Source organism: Oryctolagus cuniculus, chromosome 8 (genome assembly GCF_964237555.1).
Source record: "Oryctolagus cuniculus chromosome 8, mOryCun1.1, whole genome shotgun sequence".
Lineage (NCBI taxonomy): Eukaryota > Metazoa > Chordata > Mammalia > Lagomorpha > Leporidae > Oryctolagus > Oryctolagus cuniculus.
In genome coordinates this window covers 23,708,825-23,723,425 of record NC_091439.1, presented here as the reverse complement: position 1 = coordinate 23,723,425, position 14,601 = coordinate 23,708,825, and the positions used below count along the sequence as shown (strand labels likewise).

Sequence of the window (14,601 nt, the reverse complement as noted above, 5' to 3'; positions counted from 1 at the left end):
CAGAAGCAAAATGGTTATCTAGATTGATGCAGAGAAAGCATTTGATAAAATACACATCCTTTCATGATGAAAACCTTAAATAAATTGGGTATAGAAGGAACATTCCTCAGCACAATCAAGGCAATTTATGACACACCCATGGCCAGCATCCTATTGAATGGGGAAAGCTAGAAACATTTCCTCTAATATTCAGAATCAGGAAGGCTGCACACTCTCACCATTGCTATTTAATACAGTCCTGGAATTTTTAGCCAGTGCCACTAGGAAAAAAATAAACCAAAGGGATATAAATTGGAAAGGAAAAAAAATCAAAATATCCATAATTGCAGATGACATCTAAATATAGGGGACACAAACACTCCACTAGGAAATTATTGGAACTCATAAGAGTTTGGTAAAGTGGCAGGGTATAAAATCAACACAGAAAAATCAATAGCCTTTGTATACACAGACAATGGTATGGCTGAGAAAGAACTTTTAAGATCAGACACATTCATAATAGCTCCAAAAAGTATTAAATATTTTAGAATAAATTTCATCAAGGATGTCAAAGATCTCTATGATGAAATTATAAAACACTAAAGAGATGGATAGAAGAAACCATTAAAAACTGGAAAAAAATCTTTCATGTTCTAGGGTTGAAAGAATCAAAATGTCCATATTACCAAAAGTAATTTATAGATTCAATGTGATCCTAATCAAAATACCTAAGGCATTCTTTGCAGATCTAGAAAAAATGATGCTGAAATTCATATGGAAATGCAAGCATCCTGGAATAGCTAACACAATCTTATACAACAAAAACAAAGCCAGATGCATCACAATACCTGATTTCAAGACATACTACAGGGCAGTTATAATCAAAACAGCCTGGTATTGGCATAAAAACAGACAGGTAGACCAATGGAACAGAATGGAAACTCCAGAAATCAACTGACACATCTACAACCAACTTATCTTTGACAAAGGAGCTAAAATCAATCCCTGTAGCAAAGACAGTATCTTCAACAAATGCTGCTAGAAAAACTGGATCTTTGTATTCAGAAGTATGAAACTAGACCCATACCTTACACCTTACACAAAAATCCACTCAAAATGGATCAAAGACATAAATCTATGACCTGTCACCATCAAATTACTAGAGAACATTGCAGAAACTCTACAACACTCCAGAAGCACAGGCTATCAAAGCCAAAATGAACAAATGGGATTACATCAAGCTGAGAAGTTTCTGCACTGCAAAGGAAAAAAAAAAAAAGAAATACTCAGCAATGTGAACAGGCAACTGACAGGATGGGAGAAAATATTTGCAAACTATGCAACTGATTTAAGATTACCATGAAGAATCTTTAAAGAGCCCAAGAAATTCAACAACAAAGCAACCCCATTTAAGAAATGGGCAAAGGACTTGAACAGGCATTTTTTAAAAACTTTTATTTAATAAATATAAATTTCAAAAGTACAACTTTTGTATTATAGTGGCTTTCCCCCCCATAACCTCCCTCCCGCCTGCAATCATCCCATCTATCACTCCCTCTCCCATCCCATTCTTCATCAAGATTCATTTTCAATTATCTTTATATACAGAAGATCAACTTGGTATATAGTAAGTAAAGATTTCAACAGTTTGCACCCACACAAAAACACTAAGTGTAAAGTACTGTTTGAGTACTAGTTATAGCATCAATTCACATTGTACAACACATTAAGGACAGAGATCCTACATGGGGAGCAAGTGTACAGTGACTCCAGTTGTTGATTTAACAATTGACACTCTTATTTTTGACGTCAGTAATCACCCAAGGCTCTTGTCATGAGTTGCCAAGGTTATGGAAGCCTCTTGAGGTGAACAGGCATTTTTCAAGAGAGGAAATTCAAATGGTAAACAGACACTTAAAAAAAATAACAGGATCACTAGCCATCAGGGAAATGCAAATCCAAACCACAAGGAGGTTTCACTTTACTCCAGTTAGAATGACTCTCATAAACAAATCAACAAACAAACATCACTGGTGAGGATGTGTGGAAAAAGGTACCCTCGTCCACTGTTGGTTGGAATCCAGACTGGTGCAGCTACTGTGGATGACAGTATGGAGATACCCTACATATCTGAATATAGACCTACTTTTGGCAGTTTACCCAAACCAAAAGAAATGAGCATTTGAAAGAGTTATCTGTACCCATATGCTCATTGCAGCACAACTCACAATAGCTAAGAAATAGGAATCAATCCAGATGTCCATCAACTGTTGACTGTACAACAAAATTATAGTATACATAAACACTATGGAGTACTACTCATCTATAAAAAATGAAATCCTGTCTTTTGCAACAAGATGGATGAAACTAGAAATCATTATACTTAGTGAAATAAGCCAGTCCCAAAAAGACATATCTCATGTTTTCTCTGATCTGAGGTAACCTAACAGAATACCTAAAATGTGATGTTTTGGGGTAAAATGGGCATTTTGAGATGTGATGGTTGTTTACAGCCCTTTTCTGCAGAGGAACAGTGTTTTATTTTCTCTTCATACTATTTGTTGAACTCTTTACTTAGTGTAGGTTTAAGATCATTAAGTAAGCTGATTGAGAGGGAGGAAGAAGAAGTGTTAGAGTTTAGGTTGGAGGGAGGCTAGGTGGGGAGCATTACTGTGTTCCTAAATCTGTATATGAAATACATGAAATTTGCATAATTTAAATAAAATTTTAAAAATAAAAAATAAAAAAGAGTACATATAAATCTCATTAAGAAACAGATTAATGGAATCACAGGATAGGACACAATAATAGAGTCCAGTTTCCTAGCAGTTTTATGTTCCTTATATTCTCATAAATAAAATTAAATAGACATTTACCATAACTTATAGCTGGGGAACCCTGGAAGGTTTCTTAAGTGTTTAAACTTCAGGTTCATTATTTCTATTTAGTCCAAGGAGTTGAATAATTAAGTGAAAGAATATGTCTAAAGTCTTCAGAACACAGCACATGTTCAATAAGTGTCAGTAAGAATCTCATTAACACCATCTATCAAGTAAACATTTAAAATGTTCCAGGTAATGTAAAACTTGTATTGAGGCCAAAAGAGGCATTGTGGGAAGCAGCACAGTGATTTTTTTTACTGGATCCTGGAAACAAGCAAGAGCCAGGACAACTTAGAGCACCTGAGTGCTGCAGGGACCTCCTCCAATAGTTGGGGATCATAAACCCCAAGCAGGGCAAGTTGACATTTCTATAATAGTAAAGGATTAACTTTCTACCCACACTGGTCAATGAAAGAAAACATTAATGTATATGAATAGAAAACTAGCCTTCAAAGAGAAAAAATAAACATAACTGGGGTAGCAATTAAAGGTCAAGTTCATGGTACTCTTTCAACATAAGGAAAAATAAAAATTGTATAATTTTAGTCTGAAACAGTCACATAGTAAAAACAAATATGAAATTGTGCTTTGTTTTGTTTGAACTACAGAAGAAAAACATGATTATTCCCTATTAGAGTATCTGTAACAATACACAGTAAGAACCTAGAATGACAATTAAAAAACAATTAAATAATCACAATATTTTGGATATAATGAACTTCTTGATACTAATGGTGTACTATATTATAACTCTGCATGGGATAGGGAAATAAACATGAAACACTTCTCATGATTTTTGGCAGATGGCAGAATTGTTCTGAAATTCCTGATCTGCAGAATATCAAATCTCATCATTTAATCTCTGTATTTCTTTTTAGTTTTCAACAATTTGTTTCTGGCAGTCTTTGAATAGCAGAGGTGAGAATCCATTAAAATGTTCGATGTTGCTGTGGATTTGTTCTGAGAGGAGGACTGCGATCGAGGCAAGAAGTACAGAGTCACAACATAGACACTGGGAGTCAGGTGAAAGCAGGCTAGAGGAGCTCGCAGACTCATTTATTTCAGTTGGTGCAGCAGCTTATATATCCGAGGCAGCCAATCTGGTCAAGGGGTGGTTTATGCCATAAACAATCACTTCCTTTGCTAGGCAAGCTCCTTTGCCAGGTGGGTTCCACTGCCATTTCCCGAGTAACTGACGCTTGCTCACCAGTGCCATCTTGGCACGGTCTTCTCATTCCATCACAGTTCTATTTGGAAAAATTCCTTTTTAAAGGTCAATTGTAGTTTGCTATTTTGATTTTTAGGAGCTGGGAATCCCCACACGGCTTTCCCTATAGTAAGATTATATGTGTCAAAGAAATAATATTAAGGTCAGTTAACATGCAAACCCTATATTATACATTGAGGGAATACAGCAAAAGTAGTATGGAATATGATTATAGCCCTTGGCAGATACTAAATGGGATTTTTAAGAATCATTACTTTATCTCAGGTTCCAAAGAAGCCAAAAACACTGTATATCCTTTGGCTTGGCACATAAATTAATTCTAGGGGCTACTTATTGCGAACATTGGTATGAAGAGTTTTTCAACTGACAGGTAAGTGAAGGGAGTCTATCCATTTTCTTGGCCTTTATCTTCTACATCAGTAGCTCTCAGGGCAGGAAGAATTGGATGTATGTTATCAGGATCTCAGGTCTAGAACAGTGAGGAAAGTCAGGCAGCTGAGTATATATATATTTATAGCCAAATCTCCAAAGATCTGAAGCATATGTACCTCCCTGTCCTTCGTTCAGTTCCTACAGTGTAAATCAAAGAATGTCTACAACAGATGCTATCTACTAGCTCCCATTTCCCTCAGTGCACATTGTCCTGTCTCACTGTCTAAATGGCTTTCCTTGACCTCTGGATAATACTGTTTGGGGACCAAGAAAGTGGATAAATTTCCATCCCCTGGGAGCAGACCTGAACTGAGGAGGTAGTTGCATAACTACATCAGCTCTCCTCCCTGTGGTGGTGTAACTCCACAGCGTTTTTCCACCATTCCCTAGAGCCCCCAAATGGGATCAAGCTTCCTTATTCACAATGACAACTTGCTTGATAACACACCCATTACCAGTTCTTTTCCTTCCCCATCACATCATTCCTATTCCAAACAGGTATTTCCTGGAATCACCTTTCAAAAAAGTGGTTTGGCCCCAATTCCTTGTCTTAGTCCTGCTTTTAGAGAAAATCAACCTAAGACCGTGCCAAAAATTATTTCTCTTTTCTTCTTTCCTCACAGTGTTCTGATGTCCTGAATACTAGCTCTTATGTTTTGGTAATACTCAGTTTCTTAAATACCATTCTTCAATTTTTAATTGGTTTGCAAATAGAAATAAAACATTAAATGCAAAAATATGAGTTCTGTCCCTCCTGTTTTCTAACTTAAATTTTTTTATGTGTGGGAGAGTCATGCAGAAGTAACTCTAGAAACTTCTATGTCACACCTTCTTAGGTGCAATTGCCTGCTATCTCACACGGTTTTTGAAAATTGTCTACCTGAAGGGAGAGTGGAGCAGCTTTCTACTTACTGGAGCAGCTTTCTACTTACTTCTGATCCCAGGAGGGAAGGACATTTTCCACATATTTAGCAGGAGGCATCAGCTGAAATTATTGAACTTACCAGATATTAGGCTTTCTGGATGATACAGTAGCCACTAACTACATGCTGTTATTGAGTACTTGAAATGTAGTAAGTAGGACTGAAACCATTGCTTGGTTCAATTACTGGAAAGCTTCTAAGTATGTTTGAAATAACTTGGGTGTAAGAATTTACTTTTTTTAAGACATGAGCTTTATGAAGTTCAAATGTAGGTTGAAGTATATCTGAAGCAAATTTAGCATCAAAATTGAGATGTGCTGCAATGCAAACTATATACAGGAATTTGAAGACATAAAAATCTCAATAATTAATATTGATATATTTATAGTGGAATTTTATATCAATTAGATGTTAAATTAAAATATTCTGATATATTGAGTTACATAAAATACATTTAATTTTTCTTATTTCTCTTTTCTTTTTTTTAAATGTGAATCATAGAAAATTTAAAGTTAAATGTGTGGTTCATATTATATTTCTACTGGACAGTTTTATGCTATCAGTCTATTAACAGACTTATTTGCTGGTCTAGTGGGTGCAATTATTGTTGTAAAAAAAAGATTAAGAAAAGGAAATAATAGCTCCTTTTCTTTAGGAGTTGACATTTTAAAGGGACTTTAACAGGTTTGGAAATAATATTAAAGCAAAATAAAAAGTAAAGGCATATAAAACTTCCTCAGGGAATGTAGGTGGCAGGGATCCAAGTACTTGAGCCATCACTTGCTGCCTCCAAGGGGGTGCATGTGCAGGGAACTGGGTTCAGCAGCAGAGCTGGGACTTGAATTCTGCCACTCTACATGGGATGTGGGTGTCCCAAATGGCCTCTTAACCACCAGGCTAAATACCAACCCCTCATTTGCCTTTATGACTAAATAACTTTACTCCTGGAACTCAGAGTCTCTGACTCTTACATGAACTAAGTGCCTTGAAGCCTGAGACGTACCTATCATCTAGGGACTTACTTTACACGGTAACCTAGTGAAGGGAAAATTGTACTTCTCAAATCAACTTTAAACTGTCACCTATCAGTATACTGTAGTTATCTATTATATAAGAGCAAAATAGTACTGCCTACATCACAATCAACCAGTCCACACATTTATATGTTTTTTTTTTGTTTGTTTGTTTGTTTTTTTGTTTTTTTTTTTTTTTTTTTTTTTTTGACAGGCAGAGTGGATAGTGAGAGAGACAGCGAGAAAGGTCTTCTTTTTGCCGTTGGTTTACCCTCCAATGGCTGCCACGGCTGGAGTGCTGCGGCCGGCACACCGCGCTGATCTGAAGGCAGGAGCCAGGTGCTTCTCCTGGTCTCCCATGGGGTGCAGGGCCCAAGCACTTGGGCCATCCTCCACTGCCTTCCCGGGCCACAGCAGAGAGCTGGTCTGAAAAGGGACAACCGGGAAAGAATCCGGTGCCCCGACTGGGACTAGAACCCGGTGTGCCGGCGCCGCTAGGTGGAGGATTAGCCTATTGAGCCGTGGCACCGGCCACTTATATGGTATTGATTGGTAATTGCTCTGAATATTCACTGTAAAAAAGGGTGTCATTCTTGGACCAGCATTTTGATTCCCCCTCCAGCTAATGCTACCCCAAGCTGTTGAGTTTACCCTCATTGTGGCTAAAATCCTTTGCTCCAAAGTGATGCATGAGCTTGTGTCAGTGATGTTTCCAGGGTTATTCTATACTTAACTCCTTACTATCCAGCTCACCACTGTTGCAAAGTAGATAGAGAGGGCTGTACAACAAAGCAATAGAGATCCAGTGAGAAATAAAGGTCAGGGCTCTGTTATCATAATAGTTGTAATGATGGGTTTTTGGCTTCTGCTCAGCCAAAGAAAGCACATATGTTAAGCGGCCACTTAAGAGATCTCACCTGGACAGTGGCAGGAGCAGCTGCTGCAGACCAGAGTACGGCTCCTAGGAGCCAGGCAGAGAGCACTTGCCATATTCAAACTTCATATTTTTCCAAAAGAAAAAAATTGAGTTCTGGAGACTTACCTGAGTCAGAAAGAGGGTGGATAGCAGCCTCCGAAGAGGTTTTTAAAACCTTTAGAAAGATGGTACTAAATGATTGCTAATATAAATTATAATCTTAGAGATGGATGTTGTCATTTCACACAAATTATGCTACCTGGAAGAGGTAGAATCATTTCAATATTCATATCAAGAATTCTAACCCTTGTATATTTATCCTGTAATATTGTAAAAACCAAGTGTGCACACTGAAGCACCAACTCACAATCCTTCTGTTTTGCTGTTCTGGCAACCACATAAAACACAAATCTTAAAGACTTATTAATTATTTACAGTCTGGCTTTGAAGATGATAGCACTTGAAGCAATCGTACTTATTGTTGACAGTCAGGCTGGTTCTAGAAATACCCAGATGGTCACAAGCCATTGAACAGAGAAATTAAGAGCAGTTCCAATTCTTGTTCAGAGAGATTTGCCTCAGACATGCTGCCGAAATCATGGATGCATATGAATAAATAGAATTTGGCCAGTGACAAATGCAAACCAAGCCAAAAAGCAAAGCAAACCAAAAAATTTGTCTTTTCCTTTCAAGTTGATTTTTTAGAATTCATTCAAATGTTCCAAATTATGGGTAGGTTATTCTAGACAGTTCTAAGGTATTGCAATTTGATCACTTACATTTATTGGCTCACACATAACCACAGAACACGTACTGTACACACTTGGGAACTAAAGATCTCATCCAACATGTTGTAGGTTTCTACATGTGCCTTCACAACCGAGGCAGAATATTCACTGTCTGGTGCTAATCAGTACCCCTTGCTTAATCTAGATGTGATCACTCACTTTCTGTTTTGTAAACAACCCTGAAAAGAAATAAAATGGTTGTTTTCTTTAACAAATGAACAACTTTCATTTGGAAAATCATTGCAAATATTATTTTCTGAAATTGAAGAACCATGCAAGCAGATTTCCACTATCAAACTTCATTTCCTCACTAGGAACACACAACTCTAAGTGTCAAAACTTGCACCTGAAATAAGATTCTAATTACAGCAAAAATAGGTATGTGTTTGGGTTGCTGAGCAACTGACAAAGCCTGTATCCAAACCTGAAGCAAACGAGTATGTTCTAACTGATATGTCAGGACGATAATTTACAGGGAAATAATGTTACCTGAAGGATAAATTCACAGATCAAAGACTGGTTGACTTTTCCCAATGCAGTGAAGGAACAATTATAAAAACGTAGGAAGACTGGAATCATGTCAGTAGACAGTTCACCTCCTAATGGGGTCATTCGAGAAAATGTTAAAAAATTATAAAATAATAATTTTTTAAAGATGGAACAAAAACTGTAAATATATGTGAAATTTCTACAAAAAAGAAGCTTAGTGGGCAGGTGTTGCGATGCAGCAGGTAAAGCTGCTACCTGAAATACTGGCATCTGGTATGGGCACCTTTTCAAGTCCCAGGCTACTACACTTTTGATTTAGCTCCCTGTTAATGGCCTGGGAAAAGCAGCAGCAGATGACCTGATGAGCCAAGTGCTTGGGCCCCTGCCACCTACATGGGAGACCCAGGTGAAGTTCCTGGCTCCTGGCTTCAGCCTGACCCAGCTCTGGCCATTTCAGTTCTCTGGGGAGTAAACCAGCAGATGGAAGATCTCTCCCTCTCTGTGACTCTCCCTCTTTCTCTGTAACCATGACTTTCAAATAAAATAAATATTTTTAAAAAGAAGCTTGCACTTCTCAAACATTATTCCTTTCAGAAAAAATCAGAAATTATTATTGTGCTTTCAGCAATCAACCCTGACATTTTTTGTATTCATTATTTTTAAGCCTGTTGGTATACATTGTGAAAAAATAATAAAAGATGTGTATAAAATGATATAAATATTTGAGGAATGCATTGGTTAACAAGCAATATTTAATAAGGGAATGTTTTAATATATTTTTTAATTTTTATTTTAATATATTTTTAATATATTTTCATTTAATTAAAATTAAAATATAAAGAAATGTATTGCATTCAATATAAAGTTCAATTCAAGATGGATACTGATTTCAGAAATGATAAATTGTGAGCCTTAGGTTAATAAATTAAGATTTCAGAGATGCCAAGATGGTGGATTAGGGAACAAAATTCTGTGCTAGGCTAGTGAAAAAAAAATTTAGGAAGTGCACTCTCAGGGGAGAATTAGAAAACTACACTGGAAATTCTTAAAAAAAGGTAGAGGGATGCTGTAGACCTGTGTGGAAGGGATGATACACAGCATGAACACACACACACAACGCGTGGCTGCAGCAGCTGAGAGCCAGAGCGGTTAGCAGCTTGGAGATGGAGGTGAGACCAGGCTGCAACAATCTATGGTGACACAGCCAGAGAGAGACAGTGGTGTGAGTGTGCACAGGAGCCCTAGGGGCCAGCGGTTAACTTTGGACCCAGTGGAAGTAAAATGCGCATGTTTACCTCACCCTATTCTTCACAAAATGGTGTCCATTGCCCAGCTGAGAAAGGGCAGGCACAATTTTGGGCTTGGGTGGCAGCTACAGGCAGCCTTTGTGATCACACACAGCAACTACCTGAGAAAGGACACCATATTCTTGGCAGTACTGGTGGCAGTGGAGAGAAGAGGGCAACATTCGGCCAGTGGCTATTGTATAAATGCATGTGATCCAGAGATTCTAGCAGAGGGAAAAATCCACAGCGCCCACTGACTTTGACCCTGGCTGGTAGGATGGACAGGTGGCTGGGCACATCTGTAGGACTGTGAGGAACCTCCAGCCTCCCAACATAACACAGACCCTCAGGCTCAAGCTGCCTAGATGGAGCTGGCTTGGGGAACATCTGCCTCTCTAATACCCTAACCTACTGTTGGTGGTAATGTAAACTGGTGCAGCCACTATGTAAGACAATATGGAGATTCCTCAGAAACCTGAATATAGACCTACCCTATGATCCAGCTATCCCACTCTTGGGAATTTACCCAAATCAAAACAAATCAGCATCTGAAAGAGTTATCTGTACCTCCATGGTTACTGCAGCACAATATACAATAGCTAAGATATGGAGTCAACCCTGATGTCCATCAAGTGTTGACTGTATTAAAGAAATTATAGCACCATACTTAGTGAAATAAGCCATTCCCAAAGGAACAAATACCATGTGTCTAAATACTGAAGGAGTTTGTGGATTCAAAAGGCTTCCATAGCCTAGGCAGCTCATGTCAAAAGCATAGGGTGACCACTGATATACATAAGAGTGTTAACTGTTAAATTAACAACAGGAGTCAGTGTGCACTAATGTCCCATGCAAGACCTCTGTCCTCAAAGAGTTGTATTATAAGAGTTAATAGTGAAACTTGTTCTCAAAGAAAAAAAAAGAAATTATGGTGTATTGATAAAATGGAGTACTACGCAACTATAAAAACATGAATTCCTATCTTTTGTAACAAATTGGATGCCAAGTGCAAACCATTATACTTAGTGAAATAAGTCAATCCCCAAAAGAGATACCATATTTTTCCCCGATCCAAGAATAATTTATAGGGTACCTAAAATGTAATGTATTGGAGTGAAACAGCCATTTTGATATTTGATGATTGTTTATAGGCCTCGTCTCTTTTGAGGAACAGACTTTTTTTTTCTTCATACGGTTTGTTGAACTCTTTTACCTAGTGTATGGTTGACTCTATGATCTTTAAGTAAACTGAAAGTAGATATTTGTAAAAATTAAGAGTGGGAATGGGAGAGGGAGGAGAAAGAAGGGTTGGAGCATTGGCAGGAAGCAGGGTAGGGTGGAATGTATTACTATGTTCCTAAATCTGTATATATGAAACACGTGAAACCTGTATAACAAATAAAATTTTTAAAAATTCACATGCAGATTAAGGGGCAGACAATCTGTTCCTTATTAAAGTAATGACCAGTCTCTTCTAGTTACTAAATAGGAGCCAGGAAATAGAATTATAGCTTTTAAAAAAACTGTAATCAACAATGTTTATGCACTTAAAATGTCAAATTACCCTTGAAATTACTCATTACTATTTGTTTTACATTAACATTGTATAACATTTTGTACGTAACAACATTTATTTTATTTTAGTCACTTCATAATCAAGTCAGATTGATATCATTCCTTGCCATTTCAAATAAAGTGAAACTTATCTGGAGAGATTAAAAAATAAACTGATGCCATCTTTTAAAAAACAATAAGGTTTTTGAAACTTAAAAATAAATTTACAATCCCTAATTATTGAGTTGACTGCTTGATTCATTTTCTGTCTGCTCTGTTTTTTATTGAATGAATAAGGTTTCATAAAATTTCCTCCTTTGTACTACTTTAACTTCTTTCTCAAATGCATGCTCAAATTTTGTTAATATCTGGATGTATGTAAGAAAAATATGAAAATGGGGCCGGCACCGCGGCTCACTAGGCTAATCCTCCGTCTAGCGGCGCCGGCACACCGGGTTCTAGTCCTGGTCCGGGCGCCGGATTCTGTCCCCGTTGCCCCTCTTCCAGGCCAGCTCTCTGCTGTGGCCAGGGAGTGCAGTGGAGGATGGCCCAGGTGCTTGGGCCCTGCACCCCATGGGAGACCAGGAAAAGCACCTGGCTCCTGGCTCCTGCCATCGGATCAGCGCGGTGCGCCAGCTGCAGCATGCCGGCCGCGGCGGCCATTGGAGGGTGAACCAACGGCAAAGGAAGACCTTTCTCTCTGTCTCTCTCTCTCACTGTCCACTCTGCCTGTCAAAAAAAAATATGAAAATGAATTAGCCTATTTTATGTGTAAGATTTTAATTTCCAAGAAATATTTTTTTATATTTTAACTACTAATTTACTGCAGTGTACTCAGAATGTAACACTGAAGTTTCTATTTTTTCAAAATTAAGGACTTTATTAGGTTTCATAATAAGCAATGGTTGTTCATAGCTTAAATTATTTATAGGTTTATTTTTTATTCATTTTGATCTAGTTTATAAGAATGTCAAAATTACTAAGTGATTGGTTTTGTTAATTTTTCATAAAAGGAATGAGAAAAGTATTATTATGTTCTTAGAAATGTGTCTATGAAATGCATGAAATCTGTTTTCTTTATATGACTAACAAAATGTTTTAAAAACAGATTTGACTTATGTTGGTAAGATATATCAATATCAAATTTCCCTCTTAGTGCCCCTTTAATATTTATATCCACGTGAGCAGCATTAATATTGAAAAAATAAAACACTTGCTTAATTTTAGTGTATTTTCCTGAAAAAAAGAACTGAGATTCTTAAAATAATAGAATTTTTTTCCTCAAAAAATATATATAGATTATAAAAAATTTAGGGGCTGGTGCGGTGGCATAGCGGGTAAGGCTGCCACTTGTGACACCAGCATCCCACATGGGCACTGGTTCTAGTCCTGGTTGTTTCACTTCTGATTCAGCTTCTTGCTAATGGTCTTGGGAAAGCAACAGAGGGTTTCCCAAGTGCTTGACACCCTGCACCCACATGGGAGACCCGAGGAAGCTCCTAGCTCCTGGCTTCTTCTTGGCCCAGCACCAGCCGATGTAGCCATTTGGGGAGTGAAGCAGCAGATGGAAGATCTCTCTGTTTCTCCCCCCTCTCTCTGTAACTCTGCCTTTCAAGTAAATAAATAAATCTTTAAAAAAAATTGAGCCTCTTAGGAGGAAAAAAATTTATCAACAATAACTGAAAAATTCTTCAAGTTCTCTAATTTCTTATCACAAAAGATGCGTAATAATATTCCAATTTGAGTTTCCTCTACTTAGAAATTTAGTACAGTCAGGAATATTTTTATGTATCTTCTCCTCAGCTTTCAGAATTTCCATGTGAGTACATAGAAACTTCAAGGAAACTTGTTTGGGATCATAAGTCAATGAGGTAACCAGGGATTGGGAAGAGACAAGGAAGTTAGAACAGAATGCAGAGCACCAGAGACTTCCTTTCCAGCAGCTTGGGAGACATCAGTGAGGCTGCAGCAGTCAACTGGGCTTTGCTATCCCATTGCCATTAGCAGGACAGGATTTGCAGGCTGCACAAACACAGCTAGGGAAGAGACTGAGGAAAACCACTTTTCACTTTGTGAATGAAGCATTCTTAGCATGATAAGGCTCTTGGACACTGGTCCTGCCCAATGGGAAGGGGCTCTCAAAAATAGCTGTCTCAAAGAGTGGACTGAACATGTCCACTTTTACTCTAGGACCACGCAGTCTCACACACCCAGTGGTCACACATACATCCCAGGGAAACTAGCAGAGCTGGCTGTTCTGCAAGGAGAGGGTGGGTGGCTGCTTCTTGTCAGGGAAAGGTTGGGATTTGCTGGTACATCAGGGGCTCTGAGGCTGTGGGTGCAGAAGAGATCAACTGAGACCTAACAGTAAGGACAGAACAGCCACCACCCCCTGCACAAGAGTTGAAAGGAGGCACCTTGGAGCATAGTGGCTAGGAACTAAGAACAATGGCATCAATACTCTCCCCTGGGATCCACAGAAAGAGGAGAGGCCAGGGAGATGATGTTCTCAGAAATGACACTTTCCACCTCGGGGTGTCAACACCAGTCTTAGTGGTGTGTTAAGTTTCTTATCACTGCTGTGACAAATTACCACAAACTTGCAGGCTTTAAATGACACTGAGTTATATAGTTCTAGCGATCAAATATCCAAAGCAGGTGTTGTTGGGCTAAAATCAAGGAGTCAGCAGGTCTCTGTTCCTCTGCAGAATTCGAAGGGAAAAAATCTGTTTTCTTGGCTTTCCCAGCTTCCAGAGAGGGCCCACATTCTTTGTCTTGTGGCCAAATCACTCCAAGCTCTGTTGCCTTCATCACACCTCCCTTTTATAAGGTTCCTTAGAACTACAGTGGAAAACTCAGGATGTTTCCATCCCAAGATGCTCAACTTCACATCTGTGAAGTCCCTTTTGTCGTCTAAGTTGACATAGTCACAGGTTCTGGACATCTTTGGGGACATGATTTTGCCTACCACAGTGAAGGAGTAAGCAGGGTCCTGGGGTCATGCAGCTGGAGCCAGATGTTCACAGATACTGTGAAGGTCCCTGATTTTCACAGCAGTTTATATGGCCCAAGTGGTTGATTGTTTATGATTTCCCTGAGGTCTTCATGGTG

At 38.4% G+C, this 14,601-nt stretch overlaps 1 protein-coding gene and 1 long non-coding RNA gene across 2 annotated transcripts in view; one reads left to right on the top strand and one right to left on the bottom strand.

Moving 5' to 3' along the window:
• Window positions 1-6,302, top strand: part of LOC103350692 (uncharacterized) — a 56,272-nt gene extending 49,970 nt beyond the window's left edge. Inside the window, exon 7 of the long non-coding RNA XR_007909096.2 lies at window positions 3,740-6,302. This is a non-coding gene — a long non-coding RNA (uncharacterized lncRNA). The remainder of the gene's footprint in view (window positions 1-3,739) is intronic.
• The window catches only part of RNF150 (ring finger protein 150), a 313,307-nt gene that overhangs the window by 148,012 nt on the left and 150,694 nt on the right, over window positions 1-14,601 (bottom strand). The window lies entirely within an intron of this gene.